Raw genomic sequence first — 18,095 nt, forward strand, 5'->3', positions numbered from 1 at the left:
GGGTAGAAGGGATTCAGGTGAAGAGGATCGTCGGAATTGGTTGTTTTGATTGCCTTGGTCACCTCCCTAGGCAAAATTTGTAAACCTCTATTGTGTTTAGCCTTGAGGTTTTGATGGACCTTGCGCCAAACTTACTTTCGAGGTCGTGCTTAGCCAGCTCTTCTTGCACAGGAAAGAGTTGTCTCCATCAGGTGCAACAACGGATGAGGGTCAAGAACTGGAGTCATCTTGGTCCGAGGAGGATGAAGGACTCGATCTTCCATCAGGTCAATGCCCCAAGCACTCTTTATGGGCTCCAGAGATACCACCAAAATGACGAGGCTGGTTCAGGATGGTACTCCTAAGGAAAACTTTCGAATACCAAGGCTGAAGGTGCTTGATCAATTAAGGCAAAGTGGGTCAGAGCAGGATTGACTCATAAGGAGGCTTGGGTCGAGAGCGAGAGGGCGTCTGTGATAGCGACGCTTGTGCACCCCTTAAAGAAGGATTATGGGAGATCTGGGGGTCAGTCCGGGCTCTGTAAGTGGTCTGGCCTTAGGAGGCCGAAAACTACAAGCAGGTGTCAGTAAGAGAACAGGTGTAGGCTTGCCCCTTACAGGATATGCTTGTGTGTGCAGAATAGAAAGACGAGGAGGTCGTTTCCTGTGTACTCGAGTTAACATGATGACGGTGTTGCCCCGAGCAGTGAGATCCATGTGATCAACGTGCGCAGAACCTGGCCTTGGAAGGTTCGATCTTGGACACAGATTCGAGGTAACAGAAGGGTTGCCCCGAGGTGTGACTTGAGTGGGTAACCCACGAGCCTTGTGGTGATTGTGAGTGATGGAGACCGTGGGGTTTCCACCTCGATGTGTTGAGCCTTTAGGGATAGAGACCAATGGTGCAGAAATGTGGGGGGTAGCTCTATGGCAACCAACAAAAGCAATGGCAAGTTGTCTGCCTCTTGGAGAAAGGGACTGGGCAGCCGTCCGACATACCTCAAGAATACGACCGGCAAGTGACCTACCAGTGGCTGGGTGCATGTTGTGTGGGGCAATAGAAGTGCTACCGATGCAAGGTACCTTGGTGGAGTTTCCGCCAGAGCGAGGAGATGGGAAGTGAGGGATTTTTAGGTCCCGCCTCATACCGGTCCAAGTTAAGACATGGGAGCTAGACAATGGGTCTTTGCTCAAGAGGATGGTTGGGAACGAAGTCGAAGGAATTTGTTCCTTAAGGACGCTCTAGAATAAGGGGATAAGAAAATCTCCGATCCGGATAAATGGGTTACAGAACCCGCAAGCCATAAATAAAATGTGAAAAGATGATGAAAGTAGATAATAAAAGAAGAAACTAGCCAAACAAGAACGATCCGACTAAGGGGTAGTAAGTCCCCAGTGGAGTCGCCAAGATGGTTAGATGCCTCGATCTCGCCCTCCGGACCCTTTGGGGATCGGGCGGCACGCGTTTAGGGTTTTGAGAGAAGACCCAAGATGTTTTTAAGATCGCACTCTTGGGAACCTAGTTTGAGAACATGGGTAGGTGTTATCAACTAGTGAGAGAAGTATTTAAGGTGGGTTCGGGACTTACTCGGGCTGACTCCCATGGATGCCCTCTTAGATCATAAAGAAATCCCCCCAGTAATAAAACTGGTTCAGAATCACCTCCCTTGGCTTGTATTCTTCTTATTTTCTGCAATCACATACATATACGGCAAATGTTATAAGACAGGTGGGCCAGACCTCACCCTTTTCCTCTTTGATGAACGTACACAAGCATGTGCATTCAAAAAGAAGAAGAGAAGAAAGATGGGGGAGAGAAGAATTCAACTTAGCGAGAGGGTGGTCGGAGCGGTGACTAGGCTGGTGAATAATTGGCCTGACGTGGTACCAAAACGGGCTCGATAACTAAGACTGGCTCACATGATTACTATTAACCATCATTACCAATAACGACTAGCTAGGCATGATGGTTAGTCTGTCGTGGCAATAAAGCAAGCCAAGTAATTCTGGCACAACAACATTACGGCTAGACGACAGAACTACCATGAGAGGCTAACCTCAATTCCTCTTAGTTGAACGAAGGAGTAGCAGAATTAAGGCTATGAGAAGAGAAAAAGGGAAAGAAGGAAGGAGGGATAAGAAAGGAAGAGGAGAGTATGAAATGCAAGAGGATAAAGGAGAGAGAGGTAAGTAAGGCGCAGTCAGTGCTAAGCACTACCGACTGTGTTAAAAGGAAGAGAGAGAAAACATAGTCAGCACTAGGCTACGCCGACTGTGCTATACAGATGAGAAGAGAGAGGAGATGCAGTCGGTGAGGAGATGCAGTCGGTGCTAAGCTTTACCGACTGTGACAGAAGAGGAGAGAGAAATACAGTAGGCACTAGACTTCACCGACTGATAAAAGAGAAGAGAGAAAACCAGTCGGTGCTAACCTTTGTCGACTAACAGAAGAGGAGAGAGAAAACCAGTCGATGTTAGGCTTCGTCGATTGATAGAAGAGGAGAGAGAAACCCAGTCGATGCCAGGCTTCACTGATTAATAGAAGAGGAGAAAGAAAATCAACTGGCGCTAGGCTTCACCGATTGATTTGAGAAAAATAGAGAAAACCAACCGGCACTAGGCTTTGCTGATTGTGATAAAAGAGAGAGAAAACCAACCGGTGCTAGGCTTCGCCAACTGACAGAAAAAAAAAAGAGAAAATTAGTCGGCGCTAGGCTTCGCCGACTGACAGAAGAGGACAGAGAAATCCAACCGGCGCTAAGCTTCGCTGATTGCATTAGAAGAGGACGAATGGAGATAGAGATGAGAAAAGAGAGAGAAAGAGAGAGATGAGAAGAAGAGAGAGAAAGGGATAGAGATGAGAAGAGAGGAGGAGAGAGAGACGAGAAGAAAGGAGGGTAGAGAGAGATGAAAAGAAGAGAGAGAGAGAAAGAGATGAGAAGAAGAGAGAGAAAGGGATATAGATGAGAAGAGAGGAGGAGAGAGAAAGAGATGAGAGGAAAAGAGAAGAAGAGAGAGAAAGGGATAGAGATGAGAAGAGAGGAGGAGAGAGAAAGATATAGAGATGTTAAAGAGAGGAGGAGAGAGAAAGATATAGAGATGTTAAAGAGAGGAGGAGAGAGAAAGAGATAGAGATGAGAAGAAGAGAGGAGAGAGAAAGAGATAGAGATGAGAAAGAGGGGAGGATAGAGAAAGAGAGAGACAAGAAAGAGGGGGGAGAGAGAAAGAGGGGAGGGGAGAGAAAGAATGGAGGCAAAGAAAAATAATTTGATGTATTTTTTTGTAAAAACAAATAAATACAGGTGTGTTTTGGTAATAAAAAATAAAATGACGTAAGAAAAAATAATGTGAGGTATTTTTTGGTAAAAAATAAATTGAGCCACTTTTTGGAAATTAAAAATAAACTGAGGTATTTTTCTTTTGAAAAATAAATTGAGGTACTTTTTGTAATAAAAAATAAAATGAGGTCTAGAAAAATAATTTGTGGTATTATTCAGTAAAAAAAAAATTAAGGTTATTTTTGGAAATAAAAAAAATGATTAGGTAAGGATAAATAATTTGAGGTATTTTTCGCTAAAGAAATAAATTGAGGTGTTTTTCGTTTGAAAAATAAATTGAGGAATTATTTGGAAATACATAAATAAACGAGGCAAAAAAAAATAATTTGAGGTACTTTTGGGAAATAAAAAATAATATCTGGTAAAGAAAAATATAATGAGCCATTTTTTATGAAAAAAATTAATCGATGAACTCTTCGCTAATAAAAAATAAAACTAGTTAAAGAAAACTAATTTGAGGTATTTTTTTGTTCAAAGAATAAATAGAGGTACTTTTTTTGGATAAAAAATAAATCGGAGTATTTTTTTTGTAACAAAAAATAAAACGAGGTAAAGAAAAATAAAAAAAATTTGATGTATTTGTTGTTAAAAAATGAATTGGTGTGCTCTTTTTAGTAATAAAAAATAGAACGAAGTAAGAAAAAATAATTTATGGTATTTTTTGATAAAAAATAAATTGACATACTTTTTGGTAAAAAAAAAATAAACTGAAGTATTTTTCTTTTGAATAATAGAATGAGGTACTTTTTTGCAATAAAACATAAAATGAGGTAAAGAAAAATAATTTGTGTTATTATATGGTTCAAAAATAAGATGAGGTTATTTATTTAAAAAATGAAGTAAAGAAAAAAATTTTGAGGTGTTTTCTGCTAAAATAAATAAATTGAGGTACGTTTGGCAAATCAGAATAAACTGAGGTATTTTTCGCTTACAAATAAATTGAGGAATTATTTGGTAGAAAAGAATAAAATGAGGTAAAGAAAAATAATTTGAGGTATTTTCTTGGTCAAATAATATATTGAGGTAAATTTTGGAAATTAAAATAAACTAAGATATTTTTTGTTTTAAAAAAAAATTGAGCTACTTTTCGGTAAAAAAAAAAAATCAAATATGGTAAGGAAAAGGAATTTGATGTATTACTTATGTTAAAAATATAATTTGACATGCTCTTTGGTGATTAAAATAAACTGAGGTGCTTTTTGGTGAAAAAATTAAATTAAGGTACTCTTTGGTAATTAAAATAAATTGAGGTACTTTTTGGTGATCGAAAAAAAAAATGAGGTAAAGAAAAATTGTTTGAGGTATTTTTTTTAAGAAAAAATAAAAAGAGGCAAAGAAAACTAATTTGATGTATTTTTTGTAAAAAAAATAAATCGAAATGCGTTTTGGTAATAAAAAATAAAATGACGTAAGGAAAAACAATGTGAGGTATTTTTTGATAAAAATAAATTGAGCTACTTTTTGGTAGTTAACAATAAACTGGGGTATTTTTCGTTTGAAAAATAAATCGTGGTACGTTTTTGTAATAAAATGACGTATAGAAAATAATTTATGGTATTTTATCTTAAAAAACTAAATAGGGGTATTTTTGAGGTAAAGGAAAATAATTTGAGGCATTTTTTGGTTAAAGAATAAATCGAGCTATTGTTTTTGTTACAGAAAATAAAATGAGGTAAAGAAAAATAAAAATAAGTTGATGTATTTGTTGTGAAAAAAATAAATTGGTGTGCTCTTTTTGTTAATAAAAAATAAAATGAGGTGAGCAAAAATAATTTGAAGTATTTTTTTATAAAAAATAAAGTGAGATACTTTTTGGTAACAAAAAATAAACTAAGGTATTTTTCGTTTGAATAATAGATTGAGGAACATTTTTGCAATAGAACATAAAATGAGGTAAAGAAAAATAATTTGTGCTATTATTTGGTAAAAAATAAGTTGAGGATATTTATCGAAATAAAAAATAAAAACGAAGTAAAGAAAAAAAATTCGAGGTGCTTTTTGCTACAGTAACCAAATTGAGGTGCGTTTCGCAAATCAGAATAAACTGAGGTATTTTTCGTTTGCAAATAAATTGAGAAATTAGTTGGTAGTAAAGAATAAAATGATATAAAGAATAATAATTTGAGGTAAATTTTGAAAATTAAAATAAACGAAGGTATGTTTCGTTTTTAAAATAAATTGAGCTACTTTTCGGTAAAAATATTATTTAAATATGGTAAAGATAAGTAATGTGAGGTATTTCTTTGGTTAAAAAAATAATTTGAGGTGCTCCTCTGTAATTAAAATAAACTAAAGTGTTTTTTGGTAAAAAAAAAAGTAAATTGAGGTATTCTTCGGTATATAAAATAAACTGAGGTACTTTTTGGTAACCGAAAAAAAAAATGAGGTAACGAAAAATAGTTTGAGATATTTTCTGGGAATGAAAAATAAAATGAGGCAAAAAAAAATAATTTGATGTATTTTTTGTACAAACAAATAAATAGAGTTTTGTTTTGGTTATCAAAAATAAAATGACGTAAGGAAAAATAATGGGAGGTATTTTTTGGTAAAAAATAAATTGAGCCACTTTTTGATAATTAACAATAAACTGAGGTATTTTTCGTTTGAAAAACAAATTGAGGTACTTTTTTGTAATAAAAAATAAAATGAGGTCTAGAAAAATAATTTGTGGTATTATTTCCTTAAAAAGTAAATTAAGGTTATTTTTGGAAATAAAATAACAATTAGGTAAGGATAACTAATTTGAGGTATTTTTTGCTAAAGTAATAAATTGAGGCACTCTTTGCAAATTAGAATAGACTGAGGTGTTTTTCGTTTGAAAAATAAATTGAGAAATTATTTGGAAATACATAATAAAACGAGGCAAAAAACATAATTTGAGGTACTTTTGGGAAATAAAAAATAATATCTGGTAAAGAAAAATATAATGAGCTATTTTTTATGAAAATATTTAATTGATGAACTCTTCGCTAATAAAAAATAAAACTAGTTAAAGAAAACTAATTTGAGGTACTTTTTTGGATAAAAAATAAATCGGGGTATTATTTGGTAGTAAAGAATAAAATGAGATAAAGAAAAATAATTTGAGGTATTTTCTTGGTCAAATAATATATTGAGGTAAATTTTGGAAATTAAAATAAACTGGGATATTTTTTGTTTTAAAAATAAATTTAGCTACTTTTCGGTAAAAAAAAAAAGTCAAATATGTAAAGGAAAAGGAATATGATGTATTACTTATGCTAAAAATATAATTTGATGTGCTCTTCGGTAATTAAAATAAACTGAGGTGTTTTTTGGTGAAAAAAATTAAATTGAGGTACTCTTTGGTAATTTAAATAAACTGAGGTACTTTTTGGTGATCGAAAAAAAAAAAAGAGGTAAAGAAAAACAGTTTGAGGTAATTTTGTTAAGAAAAAATAAAATGACACAAAGAAAAATAATTTGTTTTTTTATGTAAAAAAATAATTTGATTTATTTTTTGTAAAAATAAATAAATCAAGGTACGTTTTGGTAATAAAAAATAAAATGACATAATGAAAAACAATGTGAGGTATTTATTGATAAAAAAAAAATTGAGCTACTTTTTGGTAATTAACAATAAACTGGGGTATATTTCGTTCGAAAAATAAATCGAACTACGTTTTTGTAATTAAAAAAAAAATGATATAAAGATAAATAATTTAATGTATTTTAAAAAAAAAAACAAAATAGGGGTATTTTTTAGGTTAAGGAAAATAATTTGAGGCATTTTTTGGATAAAAAATAAATCGGGGTATTTGTTTTGTAACAGATAATAATATGAGGTAAAGAAAAATAAAAATAATTTGATGTATTTGTTGTGAAGAAATTAAATTGGTGTGCTCTTTTTGTTAATAAAAATAAAACGAGATGAGAAAAAATAATTTGCTGTATTTTTTTATAAAAAATAAATTGATAAACTTTTTGGTAAAAAAAAATAAACTAAGGTATTTTCGTTTGAATAATAGATTGAGGCACTTTTTTGCAGTAGAAAATAAAACGAGGTAAAGAAAAATAATTTGTACTACTATTTGATAAAAAATAAGTTGAGGATATTTATCGAAATAAAAAATAAAAACAAAGTAAAGAAAAAAAAATCGAAGTGCTTTTTGCTACAGTAAACAAATTGAGGTACGTTTGGCAAATAAAAATAATTTGAAATATTTTTCGTTTGCAAATAAATTGAGAACTTATTTGGTAGTAAAAATGAGATAAAGAAAAATAATTTGAGGTATTTTCTTGTTCAATTAATAAATTGAGGTGAATTTTGAAAATTAAAATAAACTGGGATATTTTTCTTTTTAAAAATAAATTGAGCTACTTTTCGGTAAACATAATATCTAAATATGGTAAAGATAAGTAATTTGAGGTATTTCTTTGGTTAAAAATATATTTTGAGGTGCTCGTCGGTAATTAAAATAAACTGAGGTGATTTTTGGTAGAAAAAACAAATTGAGGTATTCTTCGGTAATTAAAAAAAACTGAGGTACTTTTTGGAGACCGAAGAAATAAAATGAGGTAAAGAAAAATAGTTTGAAGTATTTTTTGTTAAGAAAAAATAAAATGAAGCAAAGAAAAATAATTTGATGTATTTTTTGTAAAAGAAATAAATCGAGGTGCGTTTTCGTAATAAAAAATAAAATGACGTAAGGAGAAATAATGTGAGTAATTTTTTGATAAAATAAATAAATTGAGTTTCATTTTGGTAATCAACAATAAACTGGGGTATTTTTCATTAGAAAAATAAATCAACGACATTTTTGTAATAAAACATAAAATGAGGTATAGAAAAGTAATTTATGGTATTTTTTCTTAAAAAATTAACTAGGGGTATTTTTGAGGTAAAGGAAAATAATTTGATGCATTTTTTGGTTAAAAAATAAATCAGCATAGTATTTTTCTAACAAAAAATAAAATGAGGTAAAGAAAAATAAAAATAATTTGATGTATTTGTTGTGAAAAAATTAAATTGGTGCGCTCTTTTTGTTAATAAAAATAAAACGAGATGAGAAAAAATAGATTGCGGTATTTTTTTATAAAAAATAAATTGATATACTTTTTGGTAACAAAAAATGAACTAAGGTATTTTCGTTTGAATAATAGATTGAGGTACTTTTTTGCAGTAGAACATAAAATGAGGTAAAGAAAAATAATTTGTACTATTATTTGGTAAAAAATAAGTTGAGGATATTTATCGAAATAAAAACAAAAAACAAAGTAAAGAAAAAAATATAGAAGTGCTTTTTGCTACAGTAAACAAATTGAGGTACGTTAGGCAAATCAAAATAAACTGAGGTATTTTTCGTTTACAAATAAATTGAGAACTTATTTGGTAGTAAAAAAGAGATAAAGAAAAATAATTTGAGGTATTTTCTTGGTCAAATAATAAATTGAGGTGAATTTTGAAAATTAAAATAAACTGGGATATTTTTCTTTTTAAAAATAAATTGAGCAACTTTTCGGTAAAAAAATTATCTAAATGTGGTAAAGATAAGTAATTTGAGGTATTTCTTTGGTTAAAAATATATTTTGAGGTGCTCGTCGGTAATTAAAATAAACTGAGGTGTTTTTTGGTAGAAAAACTAAATTGAGGTATTCTTCGGTAATTAAAAAAAACTGAGGTACTTTTTGGTGACCGAAGAAATAAAATGAGGTAAAGAAAAATAGTTTGAAGTATTTTTTGTTAAGAAAAAATAAAATGAGTCAAAGAAAAATAATTTGATGTATTTTTTGTAAAAAAAATAAATCGAGGTGCATTTTGGTAATAAAAAATAAAACGACGTAAGGAGAAACAATGTGAGTAGTTTTTTGATAAAATAAATAAATTGAGCTTCATTTTGGTAATCAACAATAAACTGGGGTATTTTTCATTAGAAAAATAAATCAACGACGTTTTTGTAATAAAACATAAATGAGGTATAGAAAAATAATATATGGTATTTTTTCTTAAAAAACTAAATAGGGGTATTTTTGAGGTAAAGGAAAATAATTTGATGCATTTTTTGGTTAAAAAATAAATCGGCATAGTATTTTTCTAACAGAAAATAAAATGAGGTAAAGAAAAATAAAAATAATTTGATGTATTTGTTGTGTAAAAATTAAATTGGTGTGCTCTTTTTGTTAATAAAAATAAAACGAGATGAGAAAAAATAGATTGCGGTATTTTTTTATAAAAAATAAATTGATATACTTTTTGGTAAATAAAAATGAACTAAGGTATTTTCGTTTGAATAATAGATTGAGGTACTTTTTTGCAGTAGAACATAAAACGAGGTAAAGAAAAATAATTTGTCTTATTATTTGTTAAAATATAAGTTGAGGATATTTATCGAAATAAAAAATAAAAACAAAGTGAAGAAAAAAAAATCGAAGTGCTTTTTGCTACAGTAAACAAATTGAGGTACGTTTGGCAAATCAAAATAAACTAAGGTATTTTTCGTTTGCAAATAAATTTCCAACTTATTTGGTAGTAAAAATGAGATAAAGAAAATTAATTTGAGGTATTTTCTTGGTCAAATAATAAATTGAGGTGAATTTTGAAAATTAAAATAAACTGGGATTTTTAAAAAAAAAATTAAATTGAGATACTTTTCGGTAAACATTATATCTAAATATGGTAAAGATAAGTAATTTGAGGTATTTCTTTGGTTAAAAATATATTTTGAGGTGCTCATCGATAATTAAAATAAACTGAGTTGTTTTTTGGAAGAAAAAATAAATTGAGGTATTCTTCGGTAATTAAAATAAACTGAAGTACTTTTTGGTGACCGAAGAAATAAAATGAGGTAAAGAAAAATAGTTTGAGGTATTTTTTGTTAAGAAAAAATAAAATGAGGCAAAGAAAAATAATTTGATGTTCTTTTTGTAAAAAAAACAAATCGAGGTGCGTTTTGGTATTAAAAAATAAAATGACGTAAGGAAAAACAATGTGAGTTATTTTTTGATAAAATAAAAAAATTGAGCTTCATTTTGGTAATCAACAATAAACTGGGGTATTTTTCATTAGAAAAATAAATCAACGACGTTTTTGTAATAAAACAAAAAATGAGGTATAGAAAAATAATTTATGGTATTTTTTCTTAAAAAACTAAATAGGGGTATTTTTGAGGTAAAGGAAAATAATTTGATGCATTTTTTGGTTAAAAAATAAAATCGGCATAGTATTTTTTTAACAGAAAATAAAATGAGGTAAAGAAAAATAAAAATAATTTGATGTATTTGTTGTGTAAAAATTAAATTGGTGTGCTCTTTTTGTTAATAAAAATAAAACGAGATGAGAAAAAATAGATTGCGGTATTTTTTTATAAAAAATAAATTGATATACTTTTTGGTAACAAAAAATGAACTAAGGTATTTTCGTTTGAATTATAGATTGAGGTACTTTTTTGCAGTAGAACATAAAACGAGGTAAAGAAAAACAATTTATACTACTATTTGGTAAAAAATAAGTTGAGGGTATTTATCGAAATAAAAAAAAAAAAAAAGTAAAGAAAAAAAATTCGAAGTGCTTTTTGCTACAGTAAAAAAATTGAGGTACGTTTGGCAAATCAAAATAAACTAAGGTATTTTTCGTTTGCAAATAAATTGAGAACTTTTTTGGTAGTAAAAATAAGATAAAGAAAAAAAATTTGAGGTATTTTCTTGGTCAAATAATAAATTGAGGTGAATTTTTAAAATTAAAATAAACTGAGATGTTTTTTTTAAAAAAAATAAATTGAGATACTTTTCGGTAAAAATAATATCTAAATATGGTAAAGATAAGTAATTTGAGGTATTTCTTTGGTTAAAAATATATTTTGAGGTGCTCGTCGGTAATTAAAATAAACTGAAGTGTTTTTTGGTCGAAAAAAAAATTGAGGTATTTTTTGGTAATTAAAATAAACTGAGGTACTTTTTGGTAACCGAAGAAATAAAATGAGGTAAAGAAAAATAGTTTGAGGCATTTTTTGATAAGAAAAAATATAATGAGGCCAAGAAAATTAATTTGATATATTTTTCGTAAAAAAAATAAATCGAGGCGCGTTTTGGTAATAAAAAATAAAATGACGTAAGGAAAAACAATGTGAGTTATTTTTTGATAAAATAAAAAAATTGAGCTTCATTTTGGTAATCAACAATAAACTGGGGTATTTTTCATTAGAAAAATAAATCAACGACGTTTTTGTAGTAAAACATAAAATGAGGTAAAGAAAAATAGTTTATGGTATTTTTTCTTAAAAAACTAAATAGGGGTATTTTTGAGGTAAAGGAAAATAATTTGATGCATTTTTTGGTTAAAAAATAAATCGGCATAGTATTTTTCTAACAGTTAATAAAATGAGGTAAAGAAAAACAAAAATAATTTGATGTATTTGTTGTGTAAAAATTAAATTGGTGTGCTCTTTTTGTTCATAAAAATAAAACGAGATGAGAAAAAATAGATTGCGGTATTTTTTTATAAAAAATAAATTGATATACTTTTTGGTAACAAAAAATGAACTAAGGTATTTTCGTTTGAATAATAGATTGAGGTACTTTTTTGCAGTAGAACATAAAACGAGGTAAAGAAAAATAATTTGTCTTATTATTTGGTAAAAAATAAGTTGAGGATATTTATCGAATTAAGAAAAAAAACAAAGTAAAGAGAAAAAATTCAAAGTGCTTTTTGCTACAGTAAACAAATTGAGGTACGTTTGGCAAATCAAAATAAACTGAGGTATTTTTCGTTTGCAAATAAATTGAGAACTTATTTGGTTGTAAAAATGAGATAAAGAAAATTAATTTGAGGTATTTTCTTGGTCAAATAATAAATTGAGGTGAATTTTGAAAATTAAAATAAACTGGGATATTTTTCTTTTTAAAAATAAATTGAGCTACTTTTCCGTAAACATAATATCTAAATCTGGTAAAGATAAGTAATTTTAGGTATTTCTTTGGTTAAAAATATATTTTGAGGTGCTCGTCAGTAATTAAAATAAACTGAGGTGGTTTTTGGTCAAAAAAATAAATTGAGGTATTCTTCGGTAATTAAAATAAACTGAGGTACTTTTTGGTGACCGAAGAAATAAAATGTGGTAAAGGAAAATTGTTTAAAGTATTTTTTGTTAAGAAAAAATAAAATGAGCCAAAGAAAAATAATTTGATGTATTTTTTGTAAAATAAATAAATCGAGGTGCGTTTTGGTAATAAAAAATAAAATGGCGTAAGCAGAATCAATGTGAGTAATTTTTTGATAAAATAAATAAATCGAGCTTCATTTTGGTAATCAACAATAAACTGGGGTATTTTTCATTAGAAAAATAAATCAACGACGTTTTTGTAATAAAAAATAAAATGAGGTATAGAAAAATAATTTAAGGTATTTTTTCTTAAAAAACTAAATAGGGGTATTTTTGAGGTAAAGGAAAATAATTTGATGCATTTTTTGGTTAAAAAATAAATCAGCATAGTATTTTTGTAACAGAAAATAAAATGAGGTAAAGAAAAACAAAAATAATTTGATGTACTTGTTGTGAAAAAATTAAATTGGTGTGCTTTTTTTGTTAGTAAAAATAAAACGAGATGAGAAAAAATAATTTAAGGTATTTTTTTATAAAAAATAAATTGATATACGTTTTGGTAACAAAAAATAAACTAAGGTATTTTCGTTTGAATAACAGATTGAGGTACTTTTTTGCTGTTGAACATAAAACGAGGTAAAGAAAAATTATTTGTACTACTATTTGGTAAAAAATAGGTTGAGGATATTTATCGAAATAAAAAAAAAAACGAAGTAAAGAAAAAAAATTCGAAGTGCTTTTTGCTACAGTAAAAAATTTGAGGTACGTTTGGCAAATAAAAAAAAACTGAGGTATTTTTCATTTGCAAATAAATTGCGAAATTATTTGGTAGTAAATAATAAAAAGAGATAAAGAAAAATAATTTGAGGTATTTTCTTAGTCAAATAATAAATTGAGGTGAATTTTAAAAATTAAAATAAACTGAGATATTTTTGTTTTCACAAATAAATAGAGCTACTTTTCGGTAAACATAATATCTAAATATGGTAAAGATAAGTAATTTGAGGTATTTCTTTGGTTAAAAATATATTTTGAGGTGCTCGTCGGTAATTAAAATAAACTGAGGTGTTTTTTGGAAGAAAAACATAAATTGAGGTATTCTTCGGTAATTAAAATAAACTGAGAAAGTTTTTGGTGACCGAAGAAATAAACTGAGGTAAAGAAAAATACTTTGAGGTATTTTTTGTTAAGAAAAATTAAAATGAGGCCAAGAAAAAAAATATCATGTATTTTTTAAAAAATAAATAAATCGAGGTGCGTTTTGGTAATAAAAAATAAAATGATGTAAGCAGAAACAAAGTGAGGTATTTTTTGATAAAATAAATAAATTGAGCTTCATTTTGGTAAACAAACAACAAACTGCGGTATTTTCCATTAGGAAAATAAATCAACGACGTTCTTGTAATAAAAAATAAAATGAGGTATAGAAAAATAATTTATGGTATTTTTTCTTTAAAAACTAAATAGGGGTATTTTTTAGGTAAAGGAAAATAATTTGATGCATTTTTTGGTTGAAAAATAAATAAGTGTAGTATTTTTCTAACAGAAAATAAAATGTGGTAAAGAAAAATAAAAATAATTTGATGTATTTGTTGTGAAAAAAGTAAATTGGTGTGCTATTTTTGTTAATAAAAATAAAACAACATGAGAAAAAAAAATTTGCGGTAATTTTTTATAAAAAAATAAATTGATATACTTTTTGGTAACAAAAAATAAACTAAGGTATTTTCGTTTGAATAATAGATTGAGGTACTTTTTTTCAATAGAACATAAAATGAGGTAAAGAAAAATAATTTGTGCTATTATTTGGAATAAAATTAGTTGAGGATATTTATCGAAATAAAAAATAAAAACGAAGTAAAAAAAAAAATTCGAAGTGCTTTTTGCTACAGTAAACAAATTGAGGTACGTTTGGCAAATAAAAATAAACTAAGGTATTTTTCGTTTGCAAATAAATTTAGAAATTATTTGGTAGTAAATAATAAAATGAGATAAAGAAAAATAATTTGAGGTATTTTCTTTTTCAATTAATAAATTGAGGTAAATTTTGAAAATTAAAATAAATTGAGATATTTTTTTAAAAAAAAATAAATTGAGTTACTTTTCGCTAAAAATAATATCTAAATATGGTAAAGATATGTAATTTGAGGTATTTCTTTGGTTAAAAATATATCTTGAGGTGCTCGTCGGTAATTAAAATAAACTGAGGCGTTTTTTGCTAGAAAAAATAAATTGAGGTATTCTTCGGTAATTAAAATAAACTGAGGTACTTTTTGGTGACCGAAGAAATAAAATGAGGTAACGAAAAATAGTTTGAAGTATTTTTTGTAAAGAAAAAACAAAATGAGGCAAAGAAAAATAAATTGATGTATTTTTTGTACAATAAAGAAATCGAGGTGCGTTTTTGTAATAAAAAATAAAATGACGTAAGGAGAAACAATGTGAGTAATTTTTTGATAAAATAAATAAATTGAGCTTCATTTTGGTAATCAACAATAAACTGGGGTATTTTTCATTAGAAAAATAAATCAACGACGTTTTTGTAATAAAACATAAAATGAGGTATAAAAAAATAATTTACGGTATTTTTTCTTAAAAAACTAAATAGGGGTATTTTTGAGGTAAGGAAAATAATTTGATGCATTTTTTGGTAAAAAATAAATCGGCGTAGTATTTTTTTTACAGCAAATAAAATGAGGTAAAAAAAAATAAAAATAGTTTGATGTATTTGTTGTGTAAAAATTAAATTGGTGTGCTCTTTTTGTTAATAAAAATAAAACGAGATCAGAAAAAATAGATTGCGGTATTTTTTTATAAAAGATAAATTGATATACTTTTTGGTAACAAAAAGTGAACTAAGGTATTTTCGTTTGAATAATAGATTGAGCTACTTTTTTGCAGCAGAGCATAAAACGAGGTAAAGAAAAATAATTTGTACTACTATTTGGTAAAAAATAAGTTGAGAGTATTTATCGAAATTAAAAATAAAAAAAAAGTAAAGAAAAAAAATTCGAAGTGCTTTTGGCTACAGTAAACCAATTGAGGTACGTTTGGCAAATCAAAATAAACTGAGGTATTTTTCATTTGCAAATAAATTGAGAACTTATTTGGTAGTAAAAATGAGATAAAGAAAAATAATTTGAGGTATTTTCTTGGTCAAATAATGAATTGAGGTGAATTTTGAAAATTAAAATAAACTGAGATATTTTTCTTTTTAAAAATAAATTGAGCTACTTTTCGGAAAACATAATATCTAGATTTGGTAAAGATAAGTAATTTGAGGTATTTCTTTGGTTAAAAATATATTTTGAGGTGCTCGTCGGTAATTAAAATAAAATGAGGTGTTTTTCGGTAGAAAAAATAAATTGAGGTATTCTTCGGTAATTAAAATAAACTGAGGTACTTTTTGGTGACCGAAGAAATAAAATGAGGTAAAGAAAAAAAGTTTGAAGTATTTTTTGTTAAGAAAAAATAAAATGAGGCAAAGAAAAATAATTTGTTGTATTTTTTGTACAATAAAGAAATCGAGGTGCGTTTTTGTAATAAAAAATAAAATGACGCAAGGAGAAACAATGTGAGTAATTTTTTGATAAAATAAATAAATTGAGCTTCATTTTGGTAATCAACAATAAACTGGAGTATTTTTCATTAGAAAAAAAAATCAACGACGTTTTTGTAATAAAACACAAAATGAGGTATAGAAGAATAATTTATGGTATTTTTTCTTAAAAAACTAAATAGGGGTATTTTTGAGGTAAAGCAAAATAATTTGATGCATTTTTTGGTTAAAAAATAAATCGGCATAGTATTTTTCTAACAGAATATAAAATGAGGTAAAGAAAAATAAAAATAATTTGTTGTATTTGTTGTGTAAAAATTAAATTGGTGTGCTCTTTTTGTTAATAAAAATAAAAGGAGATGAGGAAAAATAGATTGCGGTATTTTTTTATAAAAGATAAATTGATATACTTTTTGGTAACAAAAAATGAACTAAGGTATTTTCGTTTGAATAATAGATTGAGGTACTTTTTTGCAGTAGAACGTAAAACGAAGTAAAGAAAAATAATTTGTACTACTATTTGGTAAAAAATAAGTTGAGTGAATTTATCGAAATAAAAAATAAAAAAAAAGTAAAGAAAAAAAATTCGAAGTGCTTTTTGCTACAGTAAACAAATTGAGGTACGTTTGGCAAATCAAAATAAACTAAGGTATTTTTCGTTTGCAAATAAATTTAGAAATTATTTGGTAGTAAATAATAAAAAGAGATAAAGAAAAATAATTTAAGATATTTTCTTGGTCAAATAATAAATTTAGGTGAATTTTGAAAATTAAAATAAACTGAGGTATTTTTCTTTTTAAAAATAAATTGAGCTACTTTTCGAAAAACATAATATCAAAATATGGTAAAGATAAGTAATTTGAGGTATTTCTTTGGTTAAAAATATATTTTGAGATGCTCGTCGGTAATTAAAATAAACTGAGGTGTTTTTTGGTAGAAAAAAATAAATTGAGGTATTCTTCGGTAATTAAAATAAACTGAGGTACTTTTTTGTGACCGAAAAAAATAAAATGAGGTAAAGAAAAATAGTTTGAGGTATTTTTTGTTAAGAAAAAATAAAATGAGGCAAAGAATAATAATTTGATGTATTTTTTGTAAAAAAAATAAAACGTGGTGCGTTGGTAATAAAAAACAAAATGACGTAAGGAAAAACAATGTGAGGTATTTTTTGATAAAATAAATAAATTGAGCTTCATTTTGGTAATCAACAATAAACTGGGGTATTTTTCATTAGAAAAATAAATCAACGACGTTTTTGTAATAAAAAATAAAATAAGGTATATAAAAATAATTTATGGTATTTTTTCTTAAAAAACTAAATAGGTGTATTTTTGAGGTAAAAGAAAATAATTTGATGCATTTTTTGGTTAAAAAATAAATCGGCATAGTATTTTTCTAACAGAAAATAAAATGAGGTAAAGAAAAACAAAAATAATTTGATGTATTTGCTGTGAAAAAATTAAATTGGTGTGCTCTTTTCTTTAATAAATATAAAACGAGATGAGAAAAAATAATTTGCGGTATTTTTTTATAAAAAATAAATTGATATACGTTTTGGTAACAAAAAATAAACCAAGGTATTTTCATTTGAATAATTGATTGAGGTACTTTTTTGCCGTAGAAAATAAAACGAGGTAAAGAAAATATATTTGTACTACTATTTGGTAAAAAATAAGTTTAGGATATTTATCGAAATAAAAAATAAAAACGAATTAAAGAAAAAAAAATCGAAGTGCTTTTTGCTACAGTAAAAAAATTGAGTACGTTTGGCAAATCAAAATAAACTGAGGTATTTTTCATTTTCAAATAAATTGTGAAATTATTTGGTAGTAAATAATAAAAAGAGATAAAGAAAAATAATTTGAGATGTTTTCTTGGTCAAATAATAAATTGAAGTGAATTTTGAAAATTAAAATAAACTGTGATATTTTTCTTTTTAAAAATAAATTGAGCCACTTTTTGGTAAACATAATATCTAAATATGGTAAAGATAAGTAATTTGAGGTATTTCTTTGGTTAAAAATATATTTTCAGGTGCTCGTCGGTAATTAAAATAAACTGAGGTGTTTTTTGGTAGAAAACATAAATTGTGGTAGTCTTCAGTAATTAAAATAAACTGAGGTGCTTTTTGGTGACCGAAGAAATAAAATGAGGTAAAGAAAAA

The sequence above is a fragment of the Amborella trichopoda genome, chromosome 11 (assembly GCF_054954075.1).
Source record: "Amborella trichopoda isolate Santa Cruz 75 chromosome 11, AtrichopodaSantaCruz75HAP2 v2.0, whole genome shotgun sequence".
NCBI classification, from domain to species: Eukaryota; Viridiplantae; Streptophyta; class Magnoliopsida; order Amborellales; family Amborellaceae; genus Amborella; species Amborella trichopoda.